Genomic DNA, 14,219 nt, shown 5'->3' with positions numbered 1-14,219 from the left:
TGATAGGGGACCAAGACTTAAGCGATATGTGTATTATGATACACATATCGCTTAAGTCTTGGTCCCCTATCAACTGTCAAAAAGTAGTATATTTTGTTGTATTAACTATATGTAGTTAATACAACAAAATATACTACTTTTTTTCAATATCAAAATGAAACTATTGGCTGACTTCCTCTATCATTGCTTTTAAAGTAAATAACAATGTCTGCCGATTAGATCCTTAATTGCATCTTATTTCAGGCATCATTCGAGAGCTTCCCATCATTCCAGCCTTTCGGCACGTCTCACTAGCAATTCCATCGCCTTTCCACATTCCACTCGCGTCAATCTTGCATCCACAAAGCCGCAAAATAAAATGCAGTTTGTCCCACACTCGGCCAACAATGAGGAAGCGATTCGCCTCTGTTACCGGGTAACTTCCATGAATCGAAAAGTTCCGAGTCGTCGCCAGACAGCCAATTGAACTGGAGAGTGATGAAAGTGAGCGGTCAAACTGAGAAATTGGATGGTCTGCCATTTTCCACGGAATATTCATTATTCCCAATGTTACAATTCTCGTTATTCGCTGAGAAATGATTAACTTAGAACATACCAGTATTATCTCGAACAAGAGACTTTTTTGCTGTTTTATTGTTTGCATTCAAGTGACCAGATAGTGAAGATTCCAAACATAAAAAATTGTCATCTTACATTCAACAAGTTGAGAGTTGATGGGAGGGGCAGGACTTTCGACGATGTATGTATAATATAATAAATATAATGAAATATATACTCTTCGTTACAATATCAAAATGAAACCTCTTATTAGCAAACTTCCTCTGTCATTGCTTTCGAAGTAAATAACCCTGTCTGCCGATTAGATCCTTGATCGCATCTTATTCCAGGCATCATTCGAGAGCTTCCCATCATTCCAGCCTTTCGGCACGTCTCACGAGCAATTCCATCGCCTTTCCACATTCCCGTCGCGTCAATCGTGCATCCACAGAGCCGCAAAATAAAATGCAGTTTGTCCCACACTCGGCCAACAATGAGGAAGCGATTCGCCTCTGTTACCGGGTAACTTCCATAAATCGAAAAGTTCCGAGTCGTCGCCAGACAGCCAATTGAACTGGAGAATGATGAAAGTGCGCGGAATGCCCGCTCCGGGTCCGGATTCTATTCGCGCGAAAGATCGTGACGGTCGACGTTGCGTAAACGGGGCCCCGCGCGCACACCGCGATAACTCACACGGGCCTCGAAAAGGAGGAGAAATCTCGCCGTGTGTCGTGTATATTTGTCAATATACAATATGGTTTCGTACTCGAGGAACAGATACGGAGGGTCGTTAGTTATGGCTTTTCGCCTTTTTCTCATGGACGTATGTCATTTCAACACTTTCTCGGAGTGTTTCAGATAGGCACTGCTGATTCGTTCGACTGGGAGGATATTTCTGTTTTGGTTGAATGAGGAATGTCGGTAGAGCTGCTGGAATTCGTTTTTTTATTATGTAAGCATTGAGGCTTTTGCCATAGACATTATAACTATAAGGTAATAGTATAAGAAGAATCGTGTTTATACAGGGTGTCCCGTAAAGACCACGTCAAACCAAGGGAGAATGTAGATCAAAGGATAACCCACCTGCTATGACAAAATTCCCATTATAAAAGTCTTACCGTTTTCGAGATATTTTTTTTTTTTGAAAATAATAAATTTTTGCCCCTTTCAATAGTTTTGTCTTTACGGTTGGTACAATTTTTCACCTTTTTGGTTAATTTTTTCAGTAAAATATTGCTGAAGAATGATTTCAACGTTAACATTTAGAACATTCTCCGAACATTTTAAAGGGGGGCTGTGAGAAATATTTTCATTGAAAATTGTTTCGTTCATGAAGTTTAGCCCATCGTAGTGGAACAAAAATGTACTGAGCTACTGCTGCACATAACACCAATAAATTGTCTATTTTATAATGATCTCAAAAAGGTATCACACAAGTCATTTGTTATTCAAAGAAAAAAGATATGGCTGTTTCTATCCAACAGGGTGCGTTTCTGACTATAATTTGACGGTTATTATTCAGGGTAGATACTAATATTTTTAATGACATGAAAAGCATTCATAATCATTACAGAACATGATCAAAATGGCGACCTCCTCCGCTTTTACAGGCTCTACATCGACTGAGAAACGACCTTTCCACTGCCCTCAAATCGAGCCTCTAATGGATGTCGGATATTTCCGCTGCAGCAACTCGGATGCGTTCTCTCAATTCGTCTTCATCACGTATGGGTGTTGCGTATACTTTGTCTTTTAGGCAGCCCAATTATAAAAGTCCAGAGGATTTAGGTCAGGTAAACGAGGAGGCCACAAAATTTCACCTCCTCTTTCAATTCACCGGTGGGGATAAGTTATATTCAAATGTGCGGTAACTTCGCGACCGTAATGTCCGCCACTCACGAGGCATTTTCTCGAACATCTGAAAGCCAGGCACCCAAGAGATTCCAGTCGGGCAGTCAAGTTCATTCTCTGATTTACAGTCGAGCGGCCGTGTCCTGAGCTGCCCGACTGTAAAATGATCCGAACGCTCGAACATGGGTGCCTCGTGAGTGGGGTGCTGAGCATCCATCATGTTGAAACCACAGACCACGACACAGCGCCAGTGGCACATATTCCAATAAAATGGGTAGCTGGTCGGTTAAAAATTCCAAATATTGTTTGCATTCAGTGATGGCGGCAATTCGATCGGGCCCAAATATTAAATATTGCAGTACATAAGTTGACCTTGAATCGATATTGTGATCTATCTTCTATCCCTCGTGTGGATTTATGATATTCCAGCTATGAAAATTGTGAAGATTCATGTACCTATCCTTGGTACAGAAAGACTCGTCGCTCCAAATGATCTTATTAAAAATATCTGGATCTGCATGATGTTTTCGCAACAGTTGCCGGCAAAATTGAATTTCGTTGGGGTGAAGAATTATGCAAGTAATATTTTCGCACGTAAACAATTGCCATTGTTCACTAGGTAATGCAACATCGAAGATTTCTTAACAGAATTGGCAAACTTGATTTTGTCAGAAACATAGGCTATGGAATACCCTACCTCAAGATGTATTCCCCCTGGGTTACAACTTGCAGCAGTTTAAGACACGCACAAACCGATTTATTCTAAATTCATCTCGGGGCGCTTGAAAGGGCGTTATAAGCTCAGTCTTTTCCCGAGAGATGCGTATAAAAAAAAAAAAAAAAAAAAAAAAAAAAATACCCATTTGGATAAAAACAGCCATATCTTTTACTGAAAAAATTAACCAGAAAGGTGTAAAATTGTACCAACCGTAAAGACAAAACTATAGAAAGGGGCAAAGATTCATTATTTTCAAAAAAAAAAAAAATATCTCGAAAACGGTAAGACTTTTATAGTGGGAATTTTGTCATAGCAGGTGGGTTATCCTTTGATCTACATTCTCCCTCGGTTTGACGTGGTCTTTACGGGACATCCTGTATATTATAGATAATAATCATATTAATATTCATTGTAATGAAGGCATATGAAAAATATGCATATAATCATCAGTGGTTCTGGAACAAAAATATTTAAATATACCTACTATCCACATAAATAAATCCAACCATCTGATCAAACACAACCCTATCGAACACCTTGGTGAAACTACTCATCAAAGAAATCTGTCTGGAATTGTCCATATCTAGAGGGTTTCCCTTTTTGAAAAGCAGAATAAGGAGAGCGGTTTTTAGCACGAAGAACAATAAACATATATACCAACTGACAAAGAAACTGCAACACCCAGAAGGATTTTTTTTTGAAATATAGATAGTATAGCAAGGAGTAAATGATTGAATTTGTAGAAAAAAATCGTGAAGGTTTTTTCATGTAGACAATTTTTGTTACTTAAATATTGTAGTGGTTTTTCGTAAGTTTTTTAAATTTTACAACAAACCAGCTGTTCGAGGAGATCCAAAGTCGATGTTTAGTTGTTGTAAAAAATGCCTAGAGCACGTGTACGCGGAATTTATCGCCAGCTAAGTGAATTTGAAACAGGCTGATTTATTGGTCTAACCGTACGAACATACAACTACTGTTATGATATGTTGTCAAGCATGGTTTGATAATGCCCAAAATCGAAGAAGAGTAGGCACAGGACGTCCAATGGGCACACATGAAGTTCAAGATCGACGTCATAGACTTATGGCCATTGAAGCCCGATTTGCGACAACTCGATCTTTGGCTGATAAGTGGTTAGGAGAACAAGGCCATCCTATAACTGTCCAAACGGTTTACCGCCCGATAATGTCTTTTGGACTGCATTATCGACCCTATCTTGTGTTACCCCTGACGATTGAGCATCATCGGCAACGATTACAGTGGTACAGAGAACGTCAACATTGGAATGTGGAATGGCATCAAATAGTCTTTTCTGATGAATATCGATTCTCCTTGGGTGCACATGATGGCCGAAGAAGTATTAGACGACGTCGGAGAGAAAGACGTGAACCCCAGTTTGATGTTGAGCGTCATGTACACCTAGGGTTGCCAGATGTCCGGTTTTCGACCGGACAGTCCGGTTTTTTTCATGTTTGTCCGTTCGAAAAAATCTGGGTAAACCGGACAGAAGATTGTCCAGTTCTTAAATTTCGCGCAATATCTGGCGCGAACGCGCAATATCAAGCGCAACCGCGTGACAACCAACAGTATTGTTTGTAGTTACGTAGATAGATATTGCGCATGTCAATGTTATGGGAAATCTATGGACTGACGAAAGAAATCGTCTCGACGTAAACACTGTAAAATATGAATTGTGTGTTTATGTCAATATAAATGCTAGTTGCACGGAATTTAAGGATGCCATGTCAAGCAATAAATCTTTGTTGAAAGCAGTCTCGTCAAATGTATATGAAGAAGTAGACTGTAAGCTTTCCGTAATTTTTTGTTATATTTTGTAATTTGTAATATGAACTAATAAAAAATAAAAATTTGTCCGGTTTTTTCCTCATATACATCTGGCAACCCTATGTACACCGGACAGTTGGCGTTATGGTATGGGTGCTTTGCACATGCAAGTAGGTCACCTTTAGTCTTCGAGGTAACATGATAGCGCTGCGTTACCTTCCAGAATAAGTGGAACCATATTATGTTCTCTCTTACCTTAACCAGCTCGAGAATCCAATATTTCAGCAAGATAATGCCCGACCTCATGCTGCCAGAGTTTGTTTAAACTTTTTCGGAGCGATCCATGAGAATGTTTTTCCATGGCTGCCCGATCCCCCGATATTTAGCCCATAGAGCATTTTTGGGACATCATGGGTGAAGGCTTGAAAATTTACCCCAGCCCCCACGGACTTTGGCGGCTCTGAGGCATGAAATACAGTTGAAATAGTAGCTGCAGTTGCTTTGTCAGTTATTATATTTATTTTAGTACATTTTAGAAATCTAATCCTGTATTACAGGAATATTCAAATTTTGAGGCAAATTATAGCGCGCGTTTTCTGAAAAGACCGCTTCATCATTTCGTGTCTGTAATTTTCGAATTTTGAGACGGAAATGGTCTCAACCCATAAGATTCGACTCGCCACTCACGTGAGTAGAGTGAGTGCTTAGCATCTTCTTATTGGGGGACGTTGTATTCGCTATTAGTCCTAATATTTGTTGTTGGTTATGCTTGTACAACATACTAAAATTTCGATTTTGATATCGGAAGGTATTATAATGATATTGATACTTAGGAATAATGATTTTATAGAATAACCATTCACTTTTTGATTTCATCACAATAAACCAAGTTTTTTCTTTTATTTTCAATTATATTCCTTTTTCAATTGTGGTATAATCCTGTATAGGTAAGGAATTCAGCAAGAATCGCCGAGTTGTCCTTGACACAGGCCTTGCTAGAAGAATTTCGGCACATTACAAAGGCGAGTTTTTGCATCAATCAAAGCCTTCATAGCTGAAGTTGATCAACTGCACCAGGTATTTTATTGTCCCGTTTTTGCCGCAAAACGGGATAATAATAATTGCATACCGGCACATAAGCCATCTGGAATCCACAACGAATGAATGCAATGAAGAAATGAGCCTTATTCAGTTTTCCTCAGACCAAGACGTCTGTTTAAAATAAGTAGCTAATTTATGTGTGAATTGAATGTGAAGAATTCGATTCACAGTGGATTTTTTTACGAAAAAAATTATAAATAATATTACAATTATACGGAGCAATTACGTATGGAAATTTCAGACGTTGTTGTGATTTATTGAGGTCGTTAGGATCAGAATGTTGGCTGCTCCCATTAAGAATGAGAGGTGTTTCATCTCTTGAGCCCTTTTGTTTGAAGACCAGCCCTGAACAAAAAATATATAAATCGCTTTCTTTAACATCATGGAATATACAACAGTAAGAATATTGATCAATTAATTAGTATCTAGTGATCGAAAAAAGCAGAAAAAAATCGCTAATTATACATTTATTGGTAGGTTCAATCTATCAAATTAACATACACCTAATGCTTCCTGTTTATTAATGAAGATATAACTAGTAACCGCACTTTAATCTACACTTGTAATTCAAAATTGAGCATTTGTGATTTGTGGAAATTAAGACGAGGGAAATAATCACTGGAATAATATGTCTCTCATTCCGATATTCTTCTTAAATTTTCTTTGATTCTGAATAAGCGATCAACATAAATCTTTGCATAATGCTTAAAATTGTTTCTTTACCAATTCCTCCTTTGCAATGTTTGCACTGGACTGGAGTAAATGATACTTTACCATTAATATTTACAAAGACAGACTAATCAAGTAGATCAATTCAGGGAAGAGACACTGCATCCCCATTGAAATGCAAAGTATTGAAAAATATAAGAGGTGTTCCATTAAGAGGTTTGATTTTAAATAGCAAGCTATCTGCGAGCTTTGAAGTTTTTTTTGACATTTGACAAGAAAAAACAACGTCATTACTAACAATGAAACAATACAAGCTGTTCGGTTGGATTGGTGAATTTGTATTCATATATTTATTATAGAAAACTCTTTTTTTAACATTCAAATTTAATAATTTAAAGCAAATAGATGATTTAGGAAACGTGGAATGTAGCTAACAATAAGAGTACTCAACTGAATTCTTATGAATGAATTATGAAATATATGAATTGAATTCAGTTTTCAGATTCTTCCGCCGAGTTTCGACTTCATAAAACGCTCGAACATTTTGTTTTTTTTTTCGTTGATATGATTAAATGAAACAAGCGGATGATGCGGATGAACCATAAAATAGATGTTGCAGACATTCTCGATGCAATGATGTTTAAGATTTGTGAATTTGAAAAAAAAAGTCATTAGTGGAATTCGTTGAAATAAAAAAAATATATTTAATTCATTCTTCCAGGAATCCAGATTTCTTGGAAAAAGTAGATAATGCCGCCCTCCATTATTTTTTTGCTCCTCTAGGGGGGGCCTGCAGATACAGGTTCTTCTGCTCAGTTTTGACTCTATGAAAACCTTGAACATTCTGTTTTTTTTTTCTTTGAGATTATAGAGTAGAACAATCAGTTTATTCGGATGAACCATTATTTTAAATTCGAATGCGCCTACGTCCGACACTAGTTAATTTTATATAAAAAATGAAACGTATTATAATAATATAATGAAATGTTGTATGAAATAATAAAACTTTTTATATTTCTTATGAAGGACAAGTTGTGAATGGTGAAATGGAATCGTTTCTCGTATATTTTGCATTTCATTCTGACGAATCAACATTCTAATCGAGGAATTGAAAGGAAAAATAACCCAGAAGCCGCCCCAAGTTGCAATAAAATTCGGCAACTTTTAGCAGAACGAAAGCCGACAAGCCTGATGAGTGCATGTGTGTTTTTTAACGTCAATAACTCGTAAATAGCACTATGAGGAGATTACAAGACATCTGGATATTTACGAGTATAATGCATAATGCGGCACCTTTGATGGTTTTTGATGTTTATAAAATTTGTCGGTATTCCTTCCTGTAGTTGCTGACTGAATTTAATCTCATTCGGTACTCGGAATTTCAACTCATGTGATTATGTGAAATATTACAATTCCCACAATCTTGATATTTCTCCTGTAGTGATAAATTAAAACAAAATTTGATAGAAATCGCAATTGTTGGAATGATTGGTGCTATGGAAATGTTTATGGCCATAATAATTATGGTGACAATTTATGAAATGTTTTATCTCATTGAGAATAATCATTTTGCTGCCTAGGCAGAAAAGTCCGTACTTTTCTGATTGATATGTATTGATATGAGTGTGCAGGCACCATGATACCATTGCGCAGGCATACAAACAGAGAATAAGAAAAGGAAGAAGGAATTCACGGTGTACAATATGATTTTATGTTTTTAACCAAGGTATAAAACTGAGAAAAGGAGAGTTCGGTGGTGTAAGTGAGGAGGTGATGACCAGTTGAGTTAGTAGAGTGTTCAAGGATGTTTTCTAGTGCTGTACCCCCACGAAAACGCGATACCCAAAGCAGCGAAGTAGTATTGACTGCCACGGTGACTCTCATTTTTATGGTTCGGCCTAATTTTGCATTGTTAGGTTCAGATTAATTTGCCCTGAAGATGGCCATGTAAATGACCAAGAGCTAGGCCAAGTTTAATAAAGAACTTAAAAAGATCTTCAAGTGACTTTATACCCAATACATTATTCATTTGATCTTGATACAAAGTCGATAATTCTTTTCTTGCAAATTACAATTCCCACATACTTTTTATTCTTCCTCTAGTGATAACTACAGTTAACACCTCCAGAAATAAAGGAGGTGGCAAAAAATATTGATTGTCCGCAAATGACGAATGTTTTATTCCCATTGAGAATGAGTATTTTGCTATCTAGGCAGGAAAAGTAATACTGTCAATCGAAGAAAAAATGCTTTACTTCAACGTGAAAACGATGTACTATATGATAACATTTTCGCACAAATGTTACATTCTGCACTGTAATGTGAAATGTTTTCCTCGAAAGACATGCTTTTTCTACATATCCATGTTAAGATTTCGTGTCATTTATTGAGGTGCTACAGTAAAACACATTTTGTATTTCATTGGATATTGTCCGGTACTTTTTCGAGATAGCGTCATTCCACTTACAAACCATAAAAGGAAATATCCGTTCATATGGACTAACGTAAATTCTTAACCATCTTCTCACGAAATAACCCAATACTTTTTCCCGTCCCAAACCAAATACGTACTCCTCCAGTAAAATCCTAAAAACGTAGACAAAAAAATGACGCGATCGCAAAAACTTCCCACATAGACTCGCTAAACCACCGATTCCCTCCTTATTCGATCGTCTCGAAGAATTCAACAGGTCCATTATAAATTCCGCTCCGCCATTACGACATCTTCTCGCATCAATCAGCAAAAAGAGGAAATTACAAATGAAAATCCCCTCATGCCACACCGAACAACTAATCACTTGTTGCAATTCTTATCTTCTAGGAGCCGCCATCGCCAACTACGTATTTATAGAAAACGATAATAGGTACAATTAGTGGTATCTCCGCGAGTTTTGGTACCGCAATCGATCCAGTGGTACTTCTTGTCGTGGCACGCACGTTGTACCTTTGTAATTGGATAGCCAATTTCCTTCGACATCCTCCTTTTTGCTTATCTTCGTCGTTGATAACAATCAAGTTTCTATTTGGGTTGCAGGTGCGGTATTGTCGTGGGTACCTTACATCTTATGGACAGTGGTTCCGTAATCACCGAGCAGGAGTACTTCCTGCATGATCATCATGAGTTGGACAGGGTTACATCGGGTCTCAGGTGGGTTTTTTATTATCATAACTATCCATTGGGTGATGTCAGTTGTGAACGATCTTGTGTACAAAGAAGTTGCAAACTTGCACTGAGATTCATTATCAGAAGGAACAATATTTGGTATCCTATAGGCTTTTTGAATAAAAGATTTCATTTTGATTTTAAGAAAATAAGTATGATCAATGAATGTTCATCATTGTAGAGATGGCGGCCGCGGCTACGGTTGCAGCACCATATCGTTTTCATGAAATTTTCCATTGCGAATTCACATATAGGGTGTTCCATCTCCGACGTGCCACCCCGTATATTCCTTATCCCATAGTGATTGGAAAAATTTTCCGAAACACGTCGAATAATTTTATTTTGGGGACATATTTTGAGGTATATGTTTTTGAAGCTTGAACGAGTAAACCCCTGAAAATAGGCGCTTCAACACTTCAAAATTGAATAGAGAATAGGGGTTGCGTGATACTTCATTTGGAAGGTCTTGAAAGCCTCTTTACAACGATGTATGAAAAAAGTAATTTTGATGAACCGTTTTCGCCAAAAATCAATTTTTTCGGCAACCGTCCGGGAATGCTCACTTCCCTTTTTTCTGAAAAAGTAGCATTTCCCGGCCTAGTCCGGAAAGTACGTACTTCCCGGACTAGGCCGGAAAAGAATCATAGATCCATAGCAACCGAGATAACGGCTGACAGTTCATATGAAATTAGTTGTCAAAAATTTACATGTTTTTTTATCGCAATCGCAATAAAATATGGAAAGCAGCAGCGATAGTGTTATTCTACATGGTTGCCGAAAAAATATTGTACGCAACACGCCCGAAAATGGTTTTTTTGGACTCACAGACTTCCAGGACTCGCTTACGCTCGTCCTGGAATTTTGTCTATTCGTCCAAAAAAACCCTATTTTCCGGACTTGTTACGTAAATTACTATTTTAGCTCAGCCACTTTCAATATTTTAGTTATTTCTATAATGTACAACCACATTTTTCTTAGTCCCTCTTTGCAAAATTAAAATATCTTCAAAAATTGAATTGTTTTATTATTTATTAATTAAATTAATTTATTATTATTAAATCTGCATTTTTAAATCGAATGTTCAAATTTTTTTCCACTATACAATAATACAATCTTGACTGAAAATCGTCTCTAACATGTAGGGATTCCCGGCTTGGCTTGATATTCAAGCTACTAGGTTCAAGCTCAAGTAGCTTGAGCTTGACTTGAAATCAACTCAAGTTCAAGTTTTTCAATGTCGAGGCAAGTATTTATTTATTAAGTACTTGAATTAACATTGAAAAACTATTACTTGACTTGAATTTGAGTTGATTTCGAATCAAGCTCAAGATACTTGAGCTTGAGCTTATAAATGATAGAGCTTAGCAAATAAATTTTCGCTCTATTATTCCGTTAAAACATCTGTAATGTTCGAATTCTAGCTCCAGGAATGGTCTTACACGAGGTTTGATTCACTGATGAGGAATCCTTTCTCCTATTCCATCCGTAGATACGATAACTCTTGAACGGAAAGACCTGGAAATTTGAAATGTTCAGGGTAGGTTCAGAGGTCTAATGCCGCTGTTGATTTTCTTTAAAATTGGCAAAACACGACTAGATCATCCATAATTATGGAGGTTCGAATTTTTGTTCTCTTTATTGATTTCAAAACCGCAGATTCGATAAAATTGGCATTTTGGTGAATTTTAAACTGTAAAATTTCATGTTAATAACAAAACCATAGAAAATTCAAGAAGAATTTAACTAATGAAATCACCGAATAGTGAAGACCAATGACCTCAAAACCGAGTTGAGATTCTGTGAGATGATATGAAAGAACAATTCAAAACCCCGTGCAAAATTTCAAGCTGATCACATCATTAAAACACCACAGAAAATCCAAGAAGAATATTGGAAACGAAATATTTCCGTGATTACAGATCAGATCGGCTTGAGATTTTGGAGGGGTTTTGTGAGGGTAGCGTAATCAAAACAATAGAAAATTCAATCAAAGTATCGGAAAAACAGGAAAGCACTGAGTTGAACTCAGGAGCTTTCATTCATGCGATATGTGCACAGTCACAAGTTCTTTACTTATCTCCAGTGTTTAGTTCATATAACTCAGAAACTCAGCACTATGTTGCTAATATATTATACTCAGTAGCATCATTGCAACACATGTTTTGAATTCCATTGTATGTGTTTCTGATCATGTTTTTTTTTGTTCCCCTATTTTCCCCTTGAATATTGATGATCGTGTTCTAGATCTTGGGGAAATAATATGGTAGACGTACAACAAATGTTTTTCGTACCAAATTTTATGCAAACAGCTCTTACTTTTTCCTAATTTCATTTTATATTCTAAACCTGCCAAAACATAAATTTCAAAGGTTTACGATTGAAAATAATATACTAAACCTCAATAAATGGTGTTCAAAATACACCACATTTGTAGGAAATTTTTCGTCGAAGAACCAACGTATTCTCCTCATTGGGCTTCGACCAAATTCTTCATCTTTCCCAAACTCAAGTTCCCAATAGAAAGCGCTCTGACGATAAAATATATTGAAAAGAACCGAAGTGACTAGTAAACACAATTCCTGAAAATGTAGTTAATTATTTCATTTTTGATTCGCATTAGTGTTTTATTTTAAAGAGAGTCTCCCTGTACTCTTTTGACTATTATATTTAATACAATATCAAATAACAAATTGAAATGTGAAACATTTCTTAGTTTAATAATTCCAAGAGTTATCAAATTCCAAATGTTGGATAACGAATTCGAAATGAATATACCTATGTATGTGCATCTATGTTTCCAATGATGATGATTGATGAGAGATATTATTTTCAGTATTTTCATACATAAAATAAAGATAAAAAAAAAACTTAAAGCTCACACAATCGATAAAAATGAAATTCCCTTTTCTCCTTCATAGCTATGAAATAATTCCCTTATATGCGATTATAGAATCAGAGATATTCATCCAAAATATCTGAAATATATCTCTGCTGCATAAATCCATAATGTGGAACACATTATTTCGCAAAAATATGTTGTAAGTGAATGTCCTTAGAGAGGAATGAGAAAGGACGCTTACTAGCTAGTTTTGATTGCTGGGGAATTGGCACAATTTATTATCATCATAAATAATTCCTTCTAATCCTCTCTGAGAAATCCAGAATTCATGAAATAACTACCGTAACATATCATTCCCGTCAGATGTTCTAACGAGATGAAACGAATATTTCTGTTAGAATAAATATGGCTTGTAGTGGAAATGCGAAGTTAGGTATCGGTGGTAATGAGAGATGTCTTTCACAAATTCTATACAAGCTATTTCCCGTTTTAACAGAATCTGACAGGTTGTGCGCAAAGGCGTTACAAAATTATAACAGTATATTTAAAATATGATTGGTGACTTTCAACTTCAGAGTGGAGTAGCCTTAAAGCCTGATAATTTCGGAAAAGTAGAATACAATCAACTCTAGATTAAAATGGAGACAGTTTTTTGAATGACATTATACACACTATACCGTGTGAATCATAAATCAATTAAATTTTTTAATTCACAAATTAAAAATTATTTCATGCAAAGAATGGGTGAATCCGTTATGTCTAAAATACTCTATACAGGGTGAATCTTCGACTTAAACATATATTTCAACTGAATCTTCCTGAGTTCGAAAGAAACACTTTTTCCCTTACTATTTTTTCCGATTCGATTCGATTGAAAAGATAAAGGCTTTTGAAAATCCATAAAAAATTTAATTTTCAGTTATATCTCCTAAATGGAATAGAATTGTGGAAAATGATTCTCGGAATTTTGTAATGATGTGATGAATCTTTTCCGAACATAAAATTCCATCAAAGTTTAGTCAACTCAAAAATGCCCGCTATTCTTCTTCTTCTTCCTAGTCGTGCACTCTTGGCAGAGTGGTCGTGGTCATGTGCCGGTCAAAATTTTACGCCACTGCTTCCCTCGCTATACTGAGAGCAAAAAAATCGAACCTCCGGAAAAATTAAAGAAAAAGTGTTTCTTTTGACTTCAAGAATCTTCCGTTGAAATATATGTACAACTCAAAGACTCACCCTGTATAATTTAGTAGCGAATGGTATGAAAGAATTCCTCCAATAGTAAAAGATTGGAAACTTATGTAAATAAATAAGTAGATATCTATATATTTCATACAATTTCATTCATTCATGACGTAGATAGTTTTAAAAGGGACTTTTTAAAATATGTTACACCTTCATTGAATGGCTGACATGTTATTATTCTTCACTAAATGAATCCCTTCAATTCTGTGCTATTATGATTTTGCCAATCCATTCACTTAGCCACATTCGTTATGATATTTTATGAAATTTGGAGGCAGATTCTCTTCATAAACCAACTCCCAGTTGTCGATTGC

Source organism: Harmonia axyridis, chromosome 4 (assembly GCF_914767665.1).
Source record: "Harmonia axyridis chromosome 4, icHarAxyr1.1, whole genome shotgun sequence".
In the NCBI taxonomy this organism is placed as follows: domain Eukaryota; kingdom Metazoa; phylum Arthropoda; class Insecta; order Coleoptera; family Coccinellidae; genus Harmonia; species Harmonia axyridis.
Note: the sequence above shows the minus strand (reverse complement) of the source record.